The sequence below is a fragment of the Anopheles darlingi genome, chromosome 3 (assembly GCF_943734745.1).
Source record: "Anopheles darlingi chromosome 3, idAnoDarlMG_H_01, whole genome shotgun sequence".
Taxonomy (NCBI): Eukaryota; Metazoa; Arthropoda; class Insecta; order Diptera; family Culicidae; genus Anopheles; species Anopheles darlingi.
Window position 1 is genome coordinate 27715847 of NC_064875.1, and position 17154 is coordinate 27733000.

General features: G+C 42.4%; 1 protein-coding gene across 1 annotated transcript in view; it reads right to left on the minus strand.

Annotated features, from left to right (window-relative positions):
- Window positions 1–1521: 1521 nt before the first annotated feature.
- Window positions 1522–17154, minus strand: part of LOC125954123 (CTTNBP2 N-terminal-like protein) — a 107794-nt gene continuing 92161 nt past the window's right edge. The window contains exon 7 of the transcript XR_007469012.1: window positions 1522–1532. The gene's annotated coding sequence lies outside the window, so the exon portion shown is untranslated. The remainder of the gene's footprint in view (window positions 1533–17154) is intronic.

Sequence of the window (17154 nt, forward strand, 5' to 3'; positions counted from 1 at the left end):
AAGTCACGGTTTATCCTTCGCTCAAAACGACATCATCATTATTTCATTCGCCGCGTCTGTTTCTGAATTTTGTGTGCGGCCGGCGGAGAGGAGAGGACGCGGTGGAGGGACAATCTGCGGTTGTCATCTCTTCACAGAACCCCGAGCGCTTGTGGTCGGAAGCACCGCACCATAGCCGGAAACGCGCTTGGCAAATAATAATTGGCCACAATGGTGAGCCCGGGAACGGCGAGAGATAATACAGGAACGAAAAAGAAGGAGAAAGCAAAAAAGGGAAAAAGAAAAAAGTTCTTCACTCCGGTTGATGCTCGGTTGAAAAACAAAAACGAAGCAGCGGGAGGAGGGCAGCAAATTTAAAACACGAAAAGATTTCCACCAGCACACACACACACACAAACACTGGATAATGGGTAGTTTCGTGAGAAAGTATGAGACAGCCTAGTTTCACAAGTTATAGCCTCCGTTGCGGTATGTGTACGCTTTACGGAGTGTGCCGGGTTTGGGCCTCGCACGTTGCCATGGCAAAATGGGACATACCTTCGCGAAAGGGGATAGCCTTCTTCCATTCATGCACTCATCCTCGGCGCGCGGGAAACTCAGTAAAAAAGAAGCATGAAAAATAAAACGGGGAGCACAACGGTGTACCACTTCTTGGCCCCGAAAGCCCGGTAGCGTCTCCAGGTAGTCCAGTCCGTTGTTCGTTTCGCTCGCGGGAATTAAACAGGAACAGGATCTTGTAATCTGTGGTTAAAACGAAGCGTGTAACTGCTACCGGTGTTGCCAAGGAACGGAGCGATTATGCCGGCATTCGGATGAACCGACTTGTTTACGCTCAGAGCGATTCAGTTGTTTAACATGTTACAGCAGACTTAGTTAGCTTGGTTGGTTGGCGTTTATTTGCTCTAATTACGAAGCACTATAAAAAAAATGGAAACAGTGTGGCATCTTATGCGTTGTACGTTGATTTATGTAGCGGTGCCGCGGAAAAGGAGGACCGAAGGATGGTGCAGAATGTTATGGAACATACGAGTACACAACATCATGGGCTGTGAGTGTAGTATTCATATGTTCTATTTATCATTTGTATCTTCCGTACAGAAAACATATTGTTGATCGAATACATGAATTTCATGCTTGCAGATTATAAACAGACATTTTGTAGCCTTTCACAATGAGCATATGGGTGTATTGGGCAATTTTACCAATAAGTTCTTCAACAATTAAAAAAGAAAGACAAGAGATTCTAACACCATGATCAGATGCTGGTAATTCGGGAAATTCGCATCATTGTGATTCGTCGAATATAGTTTAATGCGTGAAACGTTAAATCAGCATGCAACTTCTGCAATAATCAATGATACAAACAATAACTTAAATAAAACCGTAAACGTAAATAACTATTTTTAGATTAGTTTATATTATCTAAGTTGAACAGTTAGTTTGTGTTAAATATGTGTTAAATAGACTGTTTTGCAGTCATTAGTCACTTGTTAAGAGCGTAACAACATCCGTTTTTCTTGAGCTTCCACTTCCTTGAGAATTCCTCCTATAAATAAATAAAATTAATTTTAATGAAAAAGGCTCTCAAAAATTAAGAAAAGCGAACCTTTAACGCCACAAAAATCTGGTAATAGCTAAGTGTGGGTCCTTCAAAACCAAAACGAAATTTCCAGCTAAGGCTCTAAAGATTATGCATGCTATGCATATGACTGTCATATAGCTATCAGACATTAATGCATTTGCCAAGAACTCTTTGGCTAGAACTCTTCCCAAGTGCGAGAAAAAGCACCAGAATTGTTTTCATATACAAGATACAATTACATAATCTGGTCAAAATCCATTACAAAAATGGGTCCCTGATTGAACTGTTTCGAAGATGAAGAGTCCAGAATCTAGACAGAGTCTAAATACTCGTAGAAATGTGGAGAAAAGTGCTAGAAAACTTCACTCATAACTTTCGTTTCCGATGGATATTGGGTTTGTTAAATAATAATGACGTGATAATAACTTTTCAAATCTATTATATCAGTCTCTATCCTGCACTAACCAGTTCAGTCAATGTTAACAAATGGATAACCTTAAATGTAAATCAAATACCGTTTTAACAAACAACATGTCATGCTACGGTATATAAACAAAATAAAAATGAACCATTTCCCGTTAGTCACAATGCATCTTAAACCGGAATCAGCATTGATGGCATTTATGATTTCAAATGCTTCCAAAATTAAATACCGTAAAAACTACCGCTAAACCGCTACCGCTCATGCAGATTACGAATACCGAGCAAAAGGGCTAGAACGCCTCGCCGAAGAATTGCTCCAATAAAAACCTATCCCACCACCACCACCACCACCACCAGCCAAGTCTCCACCTCTACTGCCCTCCGTCATCATTGCAATAATGGGTCATTTTGCTTTATTGTTCCATTAAATCCCTTAAGTAGCTTGAAGCCAGCGATGATAAGCTACTTTCACATCATTCGACGACGACGACGCCCCTCCATTCCTATCACCGTTTCCACTTCTCGCTGCTGCTCGGGCAGCACGAGTTTGACGAGATAAAAATTAACACAATACCGACGCCACCAGCACCACCGCCACGAGGCCCGCTGCGCGATGAACGCGATTTTCCCAGCCAAAGCGAACAGACCCGAGGCGGGATCGACGAGGACGAGTGCCGGCTGCCAGTTCGTTGTCTGATCGATTTACCATGATTTATTATTTATTTCACTCGGTGGCTAGTGGATGGTGGTGGTGGCAACCGCGGTGGGAGTGAAGCAGCAGCAGTAGCAGCAGCACTGTCGTGTCGGGCTTGTTGTTGGCATATACGATCTGGCCTCCACCACACTCTGCATCTCCTTCTCTCTCTCTCTCTCATCGTTCCTCCGCCATATCGCATACACAATGCTTCCGGTTTTCCGGTGGCCATTTTCCACGGCCTCGCGGCGCCATACATGTTGAACGGATGTTCCACCGAGCAGCATCTTCGCGACGCGCGCGTACCGTGAACCGTGAAGCGGAGTAGCATGAATAGTTGATGGCACGCGGCTTGAAATCAATTTGCAAGCAGAGTATCGAACATCAACGAGAACGAAGCAGCGAAAGGAAAGGAGGAAGGACAGGAACAACAAGAAATAGTGACAGAAGAACATCGTCTGTCTGAAACATAGCGCCACATAGACACGCACACACACACACAAAGAGGAACCGGTTATACCGGGGCCAAAGTACAAGGCATGTCACGAGCTGTTCCGGCTTTGCCTTCCCCTTTTTCGTAGTTTCTCACTCGTTCGTTCTCATTCGTGACATTAGCGCCATTTTATGCGCCACTTCACTCGCCTCTGTGAGAACATGCTAGAGTATCGGGGATCGGACCTCACTGCACGAACACCGCCAACTACGTGAAGCACATCATCTCACATCGCGTTCTAGTCACTCGTCACTCACTATGCACTCTGCGCTTGAACTCGAAATCTCGAACGTACATAAAAAAAAACACACACACACACACTCCACCGTCCCCGCAAATATTTGCCCAACCGGTGAAGGATGTTTTCATCAAATTCCGTGTCCGTGTCTGTGTCTGTGTCATGAGGCATGCCAAGCCCTTGGTTTGCCGGGCGCCTTGCCGGCGACGAGAACGAATATTGGCTTCGGCATGAAAATGATCTGTGAAGGAATTTATGTTTATTTCGATTCGATTAAGGAGTTTTTATATCACCTCACTTTTCATCCCCCCCTCGGGGATGTTGGTCTCGGTACTTTCGCATCCCCAGGGGCGGGGGCACCAGAACATGAATAGCGGTTTGTTTGTGTTGGGGCCAGTGAGCGCGTCCTGTGCGAAGGTCTAGGTAGAGCCCGAGAAAATTGAGAAGAAGTCTAGAGGAAGAAATAGCTATGACCGAATCCCCTTCCGATTTCTTCTTTTGCTTTCTCTCTTTCTCTCTCTCTCTCTCTCTCTCTCTCTCTTTCTCTTTACCCCCCGGAAAAGTCACGGTTTACTTGGGACGTCGATACGTCTGTGCAAGCAGACTAATTCCTCTCCTTCTCGGAAGTGACTCTTTTTGATTTTCCCATACCACAGGCTTCTCGCCAAGCATCAACATTCTCGTTCCTTCCATCGATCGACAGCTTCCACAAATGCCCCTAAGGCCTAACCTTTCGTTGGATCACTCGTCGTCGTCGTCGTCGTCCTAGTCGTCAGCAGATCGTTTTTCAAAGAGCGCCTTCTGCTCGACGATTTGACGGTCTTCTGACCTGGCCTGGCCGCACTAGAGTCTCTTCTACAAGTAACACACCACGAGAGAGGTTGGGTTGAGAGGGTTTTTTTTTATTTCCTCCATTGCCGTGGAGTCATGAAATGGTAGAAGATGGCGACTCCCAAAAAAAAAAAAGGAAAGCGAAAAGCCATTCGATGCTTTTCCGATATTCTTGCCTCCCCTCCCTCTCGATGTCGAGCGTCGTTCTCAAGAAGGGTATCGGCTAATGTTGGCCTAAAAGGCCCCTTCAATAATGTGGAGTATTTGCTGTATTGTACTTCACTTCAATCTGTTGTTCATCAGATTTTAGGAAAGCGAAAAAGCATCCAACCGAAGCATCGAGCCAGTTGTGAGCCAGTCGCTTCACTTGGAATGACCTCAGGGGATGGGGGACGCATTGTCTGTGTGCCTAATGGACCCGAGATATTAATCAGTGATCGGACTCACAAAGACTTCGTTTTCGATGTTGCTACTCGGATGATCGGATGAGGAATGTGTTGGAAGCAATATAGCATTTGCAAAATGCAGGGCGAGTTCGTTCTAGACTAGAGAACGCTTTATTGGAATCAATTCCGAATTCCGAGTAGGATAGGCATATTCTGTGCCGTGGCTATGATTCATGCTGTCAAATTGTGTCATTTATCTCTGAGCGTTGCTGTATCAAGGGAGGATCTTGCTAGATTGATAAACAGTTGATAAATCGGACCACGTCCTTCAAATTGGCAGATTTTTCGGTGAGAGTCTGAATATCAATTCTACGAGTCAGTTTCCTTTGTCATGTGAACTAACGACCACTTAGCCAAATGCTCTTGTAATTGTGATCTTTTCACTGCTATCGTTGTCCCTTTTCTGGTGAAAATACATAATTGTGTTTTTGACAACAAAAAATGTTATGATCCTCAATTTGACAGAAACGCTTGAGTGAACCATAGCAGTACGAAAAAAAGTTTATCCACTCCTACAAGAAATTTACATTTTGCCTGTTTTCTCCCAACATCTAAGTCAAAACATAAAAAATCGTACATCAATAGATTCATTTCTTAAAAAAGACGTACTAGAAAAAAAGAAATTACAAAAATAATGGAGAAATGTACGAAAAATACGCAAAAAAGTTTATCTACCCCATACAAAACAATTTATGGAATTGTATAGAATTCTAAGGTTTTCACTTAAAAATAATCCAATTTTTTCTTCTTCTTCTTTTCAACGATGCAGTTGAGTTTTCTTGATCGCATCTTTTGAGACCCTATCAATGGTTTTATCACCAAAAAGTAATCCATTATTCTATTTTATGTCGAATCTATTGATATACGATTTTTATTTTTTATTTAGATGTTTGAAGAAAAAAGTCAAAACGATAAATTCTTGCAGGGGTGGATAAACTTCGTAATGTATCGCATACATTTGGTAGCTTTGCAGTACAAGACCAACGCAATAACTGCCAGGAGTACTGTACAAACGAAAACACGAATTGTTGGATAACAATTTAGCAATACTACGATCAGAAATTCAAAAGCAGAAAATTAAGACTTCTTTAGACTCGAAATGGAATAAAATCCCTCTGAAAAGATCCACTTTGGACCCGGAACGTCGTTGAAATGAACAAATAATACCCAAAACCATACGTGCGTGTTGGCCATTCTAAACCATTTGAAAAATGCCGGCATAAAAGAAGAAAAAAGCATAATTCCGTCCTCCGTCCCACTTTCGGATGTTTAATGTATTCCGTTTCGCATTTAAACACAGCCGGCACACGGTAACCCAGTAACCTTTCGCCCGGTAAACACCTGCACCCTTGCAGTGGGTAATCAGCGAGCACAGATCCGGGAGGTGAGGAAGGGTTTGTTAGGATCACGCACAAGTGGTCCCGGGTTGTCGTATGTGTGGCGTACAGTGCCACTGTGAGAGTACATCGCACTGTACGCTGTTTCGCTTTCTTTCGCATTCGGATAAACATTAGAAATCACATCTGACGACGGGGAATCCAATCTCGCATGGGAATCAAATATTTATGATTTCCCCGAAACCCGGGTTAACCCGGAAAGTTGTGCTTCATTCGCATTCATTTTCAAAACAACGACTCGACGCCCGATAAGGTGGGTGCGTTCGAGGGATTCAACATTCAACCATTTGATGTTGTACGAATTCATCATTAACGGAACACTCGCGTGCTCCAGTACTAGGAAAGGAATGTTTACCATCACATTCTACCATTGTTTTGTAAATTGTTCATGGGAAACGCTGGTACAGTTTAACTTCAAGTGCTGACACAGTATGGACTTTTAATATGCTTTATGATACTGTTTCATGATTCATGATTGTTATTATTAAATATTTATGAATCGTCGTGCGTCATGCATACAAAAAAAATGGCACTTTTACATGTGGTAATGCTGATGATATTCACCATTTTGATAGTAGATGTACTATCGGTACGAAGTATACGAGAGCTTCTCGACTAAAACTCAATCACAAAATATCCATTACAAAGACATTGCAATTGGAAAACCAATCAGTTCGGGCCTCATAAAATGGTCTGCTAATGGTTCCTCGAGGAAAGCTTTCTACTGTCCGTAAGCAGTTCTGGTTCCTTGGGCTAAAAACCGCAATGTCACGCCGCTCCTGTTCCTGCGGATGTAATCTTTCGGGATAATTTCATTCTTTTCCATTCCCGCTCAAAGCAACTTGTCAGCAAATTGCTGCCAGTGATCTATCATTTGAACCTCGCCTCCCGATGCAAAGTAAGCGTACTGATTGCTTGCACTTGCAACCGTGCCGGCTGGCTGGCTGGCTGGCCGTATCCGGATCGCCTTGGCGAGATTTTGCTCCGATTTGCACTTTCGCGCGCATTCGACGATCGCGCAACGAACACGAAAATGCACTTTTGATGGAACATTGCGAACTGAGTCAGCTTAGCAGCTAGCTAGCCAAGCGACGACGACGACGACAACGGAGACAACCAGTGCCGGTGGCGTGCTGAGGGTTCACAACACCTCACGTCAACTCGGCGCGACCACGCCGTCGACGACGACACCGAGTGAGGAGAACGGAGAAGCTGTTGGCCCAAAACGTGTTCCCCGGGGCACCATCGAACGGTTCAACGACGTAAGCAAAAGATTCCTTTCTTGCTGCTGGTCAAGGGCTAGCTAGCTGGCTGACTGGCTGGACTGGGGACTGGCTGCTTTTCGCTTTCGGACCATTTCCTTCGCACAAAGAGACTATAAAATTGTAACACCATCATTTCCTTTCTGTCGTGTTTTTTTACGGTTTTCTTGCATCTTCCGAGGTCGAGTGGAGTGTGTAGAAGAGAGAGAGAGAGAGAGAGAGAGAGAGAGAGAGAGAGAGAGAGAGCGCTTGGCCGGTTGGCAGTGAAAGTGAGAAAATGATTATCGAAAAGCCAAAGAGACAGCTTCAAATGGTAGCATCAAAAGGCCATCATTGCAAGAATGTTCTCATATGTGTCATTTGATGTTTTTTCGCCAATGTTATCGTTAGTAAGAGGTGGAGAAGAAGAAGAAGAAGAAGAAGAAGAAGAATAAGAAGAAGAAGAAGGACCAAATCTTAGTTTGTAAACCGTGCCTTTTTCGTAACCACATATTATTTAGTAAAGTATACATATTATGCAAGTAAACTATCAACCGCTTTTGAAGTAAACAAAAGATTAAGAGATTGGTGAGATTACAGTGCTATTTGTTTGTTAAGCCAAATATAAGCTGTGCTACTCATAATTGCATAGCTGGTCTAGGATCAAACAAATGCATCCAAGAGAAACTGTTGCACGATTGGAAACTGTTGCAATATATTGTTTTTAACATTGAATCGATAAAGGAATCAAATAGGCAAAGTCTTAACAATATTACATGAATGTAGACAACTTGAAATGAGAATGTGAAAATGAATGCATAGCAACCAAGAAATGCCTTCACTACCGATCATGGGACGAGGTCAAAAGATGAAGATTCAAATATGTAACTATTGCAGCAACGTTTATTAAACCCTACAACCAATTCAAATTTTGTCAGTATTGCTCTTCTACAGGATAAAGCCCTTTGTTTGGTAGTTGTTGTACCAAAGGACCAAATCGTTGCTGGCATTTCCAAGAAACAAAAACATATTCTTTTTCATTTTCGTTAAGTATTTGTTAAGTATGCTCAGAAAACATTTCTTTTTGTTTTGGTTTTGTTTGAAATATTAAAAGAAAAAAAAGGCACATGTACTAGTTACGCGTTTCTGAGTGGTCTGAGTAGAGATGTTAAATCACGAGTAGTGATGTTAATCATCAATCGTCATAATCAATTCCGAGAAACTTGTTAGATAAAGAAAAGCTAATCTTAATATAAAGGAAATCCTATTTACAATCATAACAGCTTCAACAACCGTATCATAAATCCATCTCCGGCAGACAGCAGTGCACGGAAATAAGCACGATGCCATCGTCGATATGTTCACATAGTAATCCGAACACCGAAAGAGAAGTGTTTCCAACAGCCATTCAAACAGCTCTCCATTTAACTATCCCGAATGCAATTTTAGAATTTTCAGCTCTACCGCACCTTTCGGTAATACTTTTGCGTTACGAGCTGCGTTCATGCGTTTCCCATCATCGTGACAAACTGCTTGACAAACATTCCCAGCACCCGGGCCGGCACTATTCAGTGCCGGAATAACGACTGTCGATCAGTCCATCGGTTGCTGTGTGTTTGTGTGTGATGGTTGGTTGGAAGAAACCGCAATTCGATTCGCAATGGTTTTCTTGAAATTGAATCAGGAAGGTGTACCAATCGTGCACAGCGCACCAGCACCGGCACCGGATATTGCGGAAACGCTGATTTTCCACCCGGTAATGATGGTTCCCTTGGTGGTGCCGGTTAACCAGGTCGCGGTTTCCTGTTTCGAGCAAATCTAAGAAGCTTAATTCGGTTGCAGGTTGTTAAAGTAGGCTCGCATGTTTCTCTAGCCAAACAGTTCGCTCGAACAGGGAAACGCAAATCTTATCTCATATCTAATAATAAACTAATTTTAATCGATTTATATATTGAATCGAACGTGAATAGAAGATCAGGAGGAAGGATTCCATATAATAAATGTTACGATATTGAACACTCAACGTATTTCTTCTTCCATACTGGAGAAGCGCTTCCAATTTGATACTACATTATGCAACGCCGACGAGAAGGGAAAAGTTGGAATCCAAAACCAGGATAAGTAAATCCAAGCGAATCATTCGATTACTAGACCTGCGGCGTCTATCGCTTTCCAATGGATGGAACTTTTTCCCATGAAAATCGTGAACGATATCGCATGTACGACATCGACATTCAAGCATTCGAGGGCCCTTGAACGATACCACAGTGGGTCGCAAAAAAAAGCAGCACTACACCATTTCCGCTTGAGCCACACTTTCCGCTGGAATCTATTGCACATTCGATACAAAACCAAACACCACGCGAACTCAAAACCGACATTACCACGGCTCGCGCTTACTCGTTCCATCCTCGCTTTGATCTGGGCCAGTGAGTGTGGCAGAGTTATTGCATGAAATAATTGAAACTTTCGTGAAGCGTAAGAACAAATCGATTCCTGGCCACACCCGTGTCATGCAGTGCACCCGCATCGCATTGCATCGCGGCCCTAGATAGCCCTGGAGTGCAGTGATGCTGCCAGCGAGCCGTGAAAGAACGCGACAAGATATAGAGGAAAAAAGGCAAAACACTACACCACACTTCTGGTTCGATTTCTAGTGCCATGCAATTCGGTGATGCAGTAAGTTTGCGTATAAAGTCAGTCAGCCGTAAGACCATTAACAACATTTGCAACCAACGCACACCAGCGCACACACACACACAACCAGTGCAATGGAGGATAGCTGAAGCGCTGTAGAGAGATGCTGCTTGTGAAGTTGCTTTTCAACCGCTCCTCTTCAATGGATCAATGCCGGAACCCTCCTAGGATCCGGGATAATGAAAAGTCATTCCCAAAGCGGAAATAAGCGCGAAACTTTGCTAGATATCAAAGCTGTAACACGATAAATACTGCTACAGTTGGGGACCATAAAATGATCTTAACGAAATTAAAGATAACTTCAAAGTTGTCTTGTCTTATAGGGGTTTTTACACACGCAGAAAATTTTCGTTAAGATAACGTAAAATAGAGCTTCCGTTTTTTTTGTACAGCGCAAAACAAATTTTGACCGATGATCGCAATGTTTTTTTTACATCTGGTATTTTTGGGTTTTTTTCGTTTTCCTTTGTCAAGTGTTTCTACACATCCCAATATTGTTTATGCATGCAAGTGTCATAGCGATATGAAGTTTTCAATATCGCAACAAATATTTTCTGCCTGTACGTGTAAAGTTTGTTGTATACTTTGTAAATGTTTCCTAAATGCTAAATGCTGTAGTTAAATATCGTCCCCGTTCGCACCCAACTAATGGTGGCAGTAAAGTGACGTTGGATATTTGTCACAAACACAGCACCAAGCGCAGGAGTTTGTTCACGATTTATTCATACGATCCACGGGGACGTCTTTTCGTCGTTCTCGTCCTACACGGCGGCTTACTACCGAGTACACATTCTAAGAACTCGACTATCATACATTTTGTGTCCAGGATCCCAACCCCAACCAGTGCCGATCCAGGGCACTAACTTATCATAAAGCGACCAGCGCTATCCAGGGCGGTTCCACGGTTGGTGGAACCTGTCCGCCAGTAACGATATGCATCACTCGAAGGCACTAATAATGGACGGGAATGGAGAAGTGGGAGGTGCACCTCTCTACGTACAGCGCAAGAACGGTACCAGCGTGAGTACAATTTTTACATTCATCATCCTTGCCGGAGGATGTCGGACTTCTCGGCTTTGTCTGGGGTCCTTTTCCTGCTCACCATCACCATATATTACATACCCGCACACCCACAGGGAGTGCCCGTAGTCCTTCAGCGTATCTCTAGGCTCTCTCTGGTGGCATTGTTAAACTGTGGAGCGGAGGGACAAAATTTCAAATTTTCAAACTTCCCTCAACGGTGGGATCAAAATTATTCTTTAAATGAATTCTTGTGCAACGCGTTCTTTTCCGCGAAGGTTTTGGGTGTGCGCACAAAAGGGAATATTAATATTCCCGATTAAAATGGTGACCATCGCCTAAAAGGTGCTCCCATTGTGCCCAATAGTTTCCCCAGACACCCAGCATCATCACCACAGCCGCCGTCATCGCCGTTGTTGCCGTCGTCTTAACAGCATATCAACAGCCGGCAAACCTCACAGCACAGCTCGAAGCCGTAAAACTCTCCCATATCACCACGTTACGGTTATGGCTGTGTATGCGTGCGCGTGTGTGTGTGAGCTTGGTGTAAGAAAATTGTGGCAAAGTTTTGTCATAATTCTCTCGCCCCGACTGGCGGCCACTTGGTGGAGTGCCTCAGCCTCCGAGACCGAGTCGTGTGTGTGTGTCGTGTCGTGAATGGCCAAGGGATCTGAACGGCGAGCGTATCGGATGACACGGTTTTCTTCTCCTTCGGGGCAGCCGCCGAGGGTGTAATAAATTTATTCGTGTTATTTAATAAGCTTTGATCATTAAGAATGCTCTAAGCTCGAGACCGGAGGATGACTCGGGAAGATTTCGGGGATCGCTTTACGCTACGCGGTAGTGTAGAGATGTTTTGAAAATTGCCGGACGACCACCACAACGTCAACATGTTTTAAAACAATTAAGCAAAGAAAATTAGTTGAATAAATTAAAGCGAATTATCTGGAATATGCTCAATGCTGCAGCAGAGCTAACACAGTAACAAACTGATAATCCCGAGATCTTGACAGATGATTTTATTTTGATTTTTTGTTAGATGCAGATGAGATGTTTTGTAAAATGTGAGAAATCTTACGAAATCTCGAAAAATATTAATGTTGCTTCCTGTATCAGCAACCGAAGGATATTAAATATTTAATATTTCCGCATGAAATCATCAGTACACAATAGCATTATTTATGATTTTAAAAAAACTGTCATTGGAATAATGCTAACCGGCTTTGATGCTTTGAAATGCGAAAATGCAAGATTGCTTCGCATTTCCCAAAAATATTTACAAACGCTAGTATAGCAAACTGCAGTTGTTAAGCGCAAAGAAAAACAGAAATGTATTAGAAATTTATAACATTATTCAGTTAATCACAGTCTCAATTGAAGACAATAAAAACGTCAGATACGTTTTTTAAACGTTCGTCGGATAATGTAATTGACGTAATGCTATAAGAAATATTATAATGCAAAATTTGCTCGATTTCCACACTCAAAACATGTGATTTCACATGATGACCAGGAGTAAAATGCACTTCATTCACCATAAGGAAACAACCAGCTTTAAGAAAACATTTATTCATTGTTCTTTAAGGCCGCTTTACCGTGTTCAACTGATTTAAGAAAAGATGTGACTAGTAAAACAAATAAATATTAATTTAAGGTAATGAAGCGCACCGATTTTGCAAATGGATAATTTATTGTGGAGACATTAGTGAACCCAACCCAACGTAAATTAAAATCAATCCCAAAATTATAACCGCATTCCTTCTCGTTCGCCAATTGTTTGTGTTAGATAATTATTTAACGCGAAGGCAAACACGAAAGCCGAAAACAAATCTCGATCCCTTTTCTCCATTTTCTTTAAGACCCAGATCTACTCCAGGAAAAAGGGGAAGGGAGAAAATAAATAGAGAGAACAAAAAAGAAATTTACTTGTCAATTTATCGGTGTCAGTGTGGATAGCCGATAGACGACGATAGCCGGTGCGTCGTCCCTCGCTGGGGCATTGAAAAGTTATCTATAAAATAAATTTCAGCCCTCGGGCACCTTCAGTGCCACTCACGATTTAGCCATCAAACCAGGGAAAACAATCCTTCTGGGCAAATAAGGCCCACCACAGCGAGGCAGCGTAAAGAAAAGAGTCGGATTTATCCGACACGGGTCGTGGATTAAGACAATTGGGCCGAAGAACGAATAATAATGGAAAATTTTCCTGCTCACTGGAGTGATAATTGTTTTTTTTTTTCGTTGGTTTTCTGTCACCCTTTCATTCTTCATATGGCCCACCCTCACCGAAGGGTCTCGGCGAGGTGCCCGTCGACAGTTAAATTTCACGTCTCACAGCTTTAGCTTTACGATCGGCGAAATGTTGGAACTAAATCTTTCGCGTAAACTTTTTGCGCGCGTGTCTCGCGAAAATTGTGCATATAAATTTTTGGTGGCCCTTTTTTGTTGTTGTTCGGCAAGCTCACAGCTTCGCCTTCGCTGCTACTTTTGAGGAAAGAAAAGCTATGTGTGTCTGCTCACCTTTTCATTCGCTCAGGGCTCAGGGTTGACGGTGTGCTGCAAGCATTGGACGAAGGAAGCACGCAATTGTGAGGGCTTTAATAAATTGCCACGATCGGACATCCATCATGGCCGCGTCCGCCGTTAGCACTCCTTTTCGCTTCGCCGCTGCGCTCGGTTGTGAGTAACTGGTCAAAATGAGGAGAAAAAGAAATAAATTTAAATTAAAAAGAAGTGGTCCACCTTTCTCTTTGTTCTTTTCTTTTGACGCTTAACATCGTATTTGTATTCTGTCGCTAGCTATTAAATGCACCCGGTAGACTTGGTAACTTGGTAACAATGGTAACTCAATTATAATAGTGGCGAGTAGCGTTTAAATCATTAACATTTTCAGGCTTACGTTCATCAGAAACATTTTGAGATATTGAATCTTATTAAGGAGGATCTTAGGTATTCAATCATTATCGTGACAATTATCTTCTTTCTGAATGATGAATTTCTGAACACAATCTTTAAAATAATTATTGAAAACACGTTTTTGAAGTAACAACGTAACAAAATCACTTTCAACTGCAAATGCTATTCATACGTTAACTTCAAAATTCTAATCGGAATAGAAGTCTTGAACCTTTTCCATAACACAAAGAAGCTACCTGAAAAAACCTCCTATCTAACCAAAGAGTATCTGTTGTTATATCTCAGATAATGTTTGAAGATTCGCCTCATTAAAGTGAATTCTGTGGCTGTTGGTTTTTAGAGAATGTTCTTTAAATTTACGACTAAATATTCTTAAAAAGTTGTAGTTTAATATTATATTCGAAAAAAAAAGATTGAATAGTTTCATCACAAAACATTCTTAAAAAGAGTCTGATTTTGGCCTGCATTTACGTAAGCCACATACAAGCTAAGATTCAAAGTGTATTTAAATCCAATATTTTCGATGTGATTATGTTTTAAAGTCTCATGTCACCTATTAAATCTGGAATTTCCAAAGAACCCTTCGCATAACTTCCCAGCCACGAGGAACATTACAATCGAACTCTCGGACAAGACTCCATGGTTCTGCTCCTAACGACAATATTGGTGAAGTCCTATGAATCACTCCCTAGCTCTGATGTTGACCGAATGGCCACGAAACGAGACAACACACAGAGACAGAAGAAACTATCACACTATCGCATCCCCACAAACCCGTACCGCTCATTTCGGATTCGCATCCCCGACAGACACACACTGTTAGCGTCTGGAGTGCGCGCATAAAATCGGAATGCTGAATATGCAAAAAAATCGCTCCAAAGCTGCCAGCTATCACGAGCTCCCCATTCAGTGCTGCTACAACCGCTATACGAGAGAGAAAGAGAAAGGGAGAGACAGAGAAAGGGCGACGTGCCAATCGATTCTTTTCATGATGCAACCTATCCAGCTAATTCACTGTCTCCGCTTCGGAAAGGAAGTGGCTCGAGATTCGGCTCGTGACAGATCCTTCTACCCTCCTCACCACTGGGACCTCTTTTCATCTCTTGATGTTTTTTTCTGTTTACTCAACATTCGCTATCATTCTTGGCGATGCGAGTGCACACACACACACACACTCACACACATACACGAAGGAAGTGCACACGAACGAGCATTAATCTATTCACTCCATATTCAATCAATCGCAAATCAGCTGCTTTTCACCACCATTATCAGGCACGCGTCGCGTCTTCCCCAGACCCAAACCGGAGTCACCGGTATTGAGTTTGAGGCGAAGAAGAAGGAAATTTATGCAAAACGATACCGCGTGCTCGGCAGGAAAATGGTAACGCTTTTAAAAGGGCGCCAGGAAAATCCTTTCCTTTCCGTGCTGGAGCTGGAGACCTGGGGCTGATGATGAATATGCTTCGACGGGGCCGTGTATTGTGTGTTTGAAAATTCAAAAGGTACAAAGTCCCGGACCACTCTGCGTGTTCGAGGTGATGATGAGATATGATTATTGGTGGCAAATCCGTTTCCCCGTGCTTAAATCGAGGTGAGAGGTGAGTCATTCAGTAAGGGATTAGAGGAAGATGAAGATCAGTGCTTTAGATTAGCATATCTGATGTTGCAATGCATATAATGCTGAAAGAAATAAAAATGCAAAGGAAGTGATATTTATTAAATGCATCAATTTGGAAATAAAAACGATTTTTAAATTTTTGTATTAAAGAAATCATTCTGCAAAAAAGTTTACGACCGGTTAGAGTGATCCGTACTTTAACCAAAGTGCCTACGACGCCTTGCTCATCTCAGCTGTCCTTCCATTTCATTCCAATTCACACGTATGTAATTTGTAAAGCCTTCCATCGGCCTTTCTCGCCGGTTGCCACTTCGGTTAAGACTTCGATACTTTGGACCACTTAAGACGCGTGTTCTTGGTTCCGGCTGTCAACCGGTGACAAAAGGAAAGACGCGACGACATGAACGGTCCCGAAAGAAGCTACAAATAATCTTGTTAAACTTTTTCAATTACTTTCACACTCGCTGCTCGCCGACTCATGCAGTCGCGCAATCCGATTAACTCGCTCGACACGCCGTTGAGTGCCGTTGGCGTTGTGGCAGTATCTCTTAACCACCACAAAATTTACTAAACCACACTTGGCGCTGTCAGTACGCAAGCGATTCCGTTATTCCCAGACCCATCCGCTAACATCGGTGAAGACAGAAGCAACTCAACGTTCCCGCTTTGGATACAAGACACGAAAAAAAAGAGGAGGAGGGGGGGGGGCATCGCGATCACGCTCCGCACCAAACCAAACCATTATCAACCACGCGTTGCTACGCTGGTCTCCGCTTAAAGTGTTGGATAATTACTTCTTTTCAATTCTTATCCTTTCGTTCGCGTTCGGCTAAGCTACCGGCTGCCGGTTCACCGCGATGGCTCGTTAATAAAAGAGTGAATTTAATTTTTGCGGTAATTCCGTGATGTCTGCCACTTGAGCAGCGCAGAGAAACGTGTGTGCGGTAGGAGAAGGGAAGGAAGAGGAACTTTCTTGCAGCAACAGAAAATGAAGTTTTTTTTCCTTGATAATGCTACTGTTGGGACTGCGGCTGATAGAGAATTAATTATATGGGAGCTATCTTCAGCAAAAACGGGAAAAAGTTAATGCAAATTCTTCCCTTTTCCGCTATTTTAGAAGAAAATTCTGTGGGTTCTATTAATTTAAAGACCGAAACAAGCTTCTACAATGATTTAAAATATTCTACAGCACATTTTACTTACAATAAATGGTGACGAAAACAAACTCTAATTTAACCTTAGTTTATAGAGTATGACATACAAATACAAGGAAGTGAATACACATAGGAACTGTGTACAAAACCATGGAAACGATAGATCAATATCTTTTTGGTTAATTACCAATCAAAATTTATTTTCCTGGATTAATCAAATCACCAAATTTACTTAAGAAGTAGTTTTATTGCAAAGCAGCTTCTAAATACAACGTGTCGTCTTCGAAACGTCCTTTTTTGGGTTTTATTCATTACACCGTACGATTCCATGAGAGATTATGCATTACGATAATCTCAAACTTACTGTACCCGCAACCAGAAAGGTGTTTAGTCGAATGATT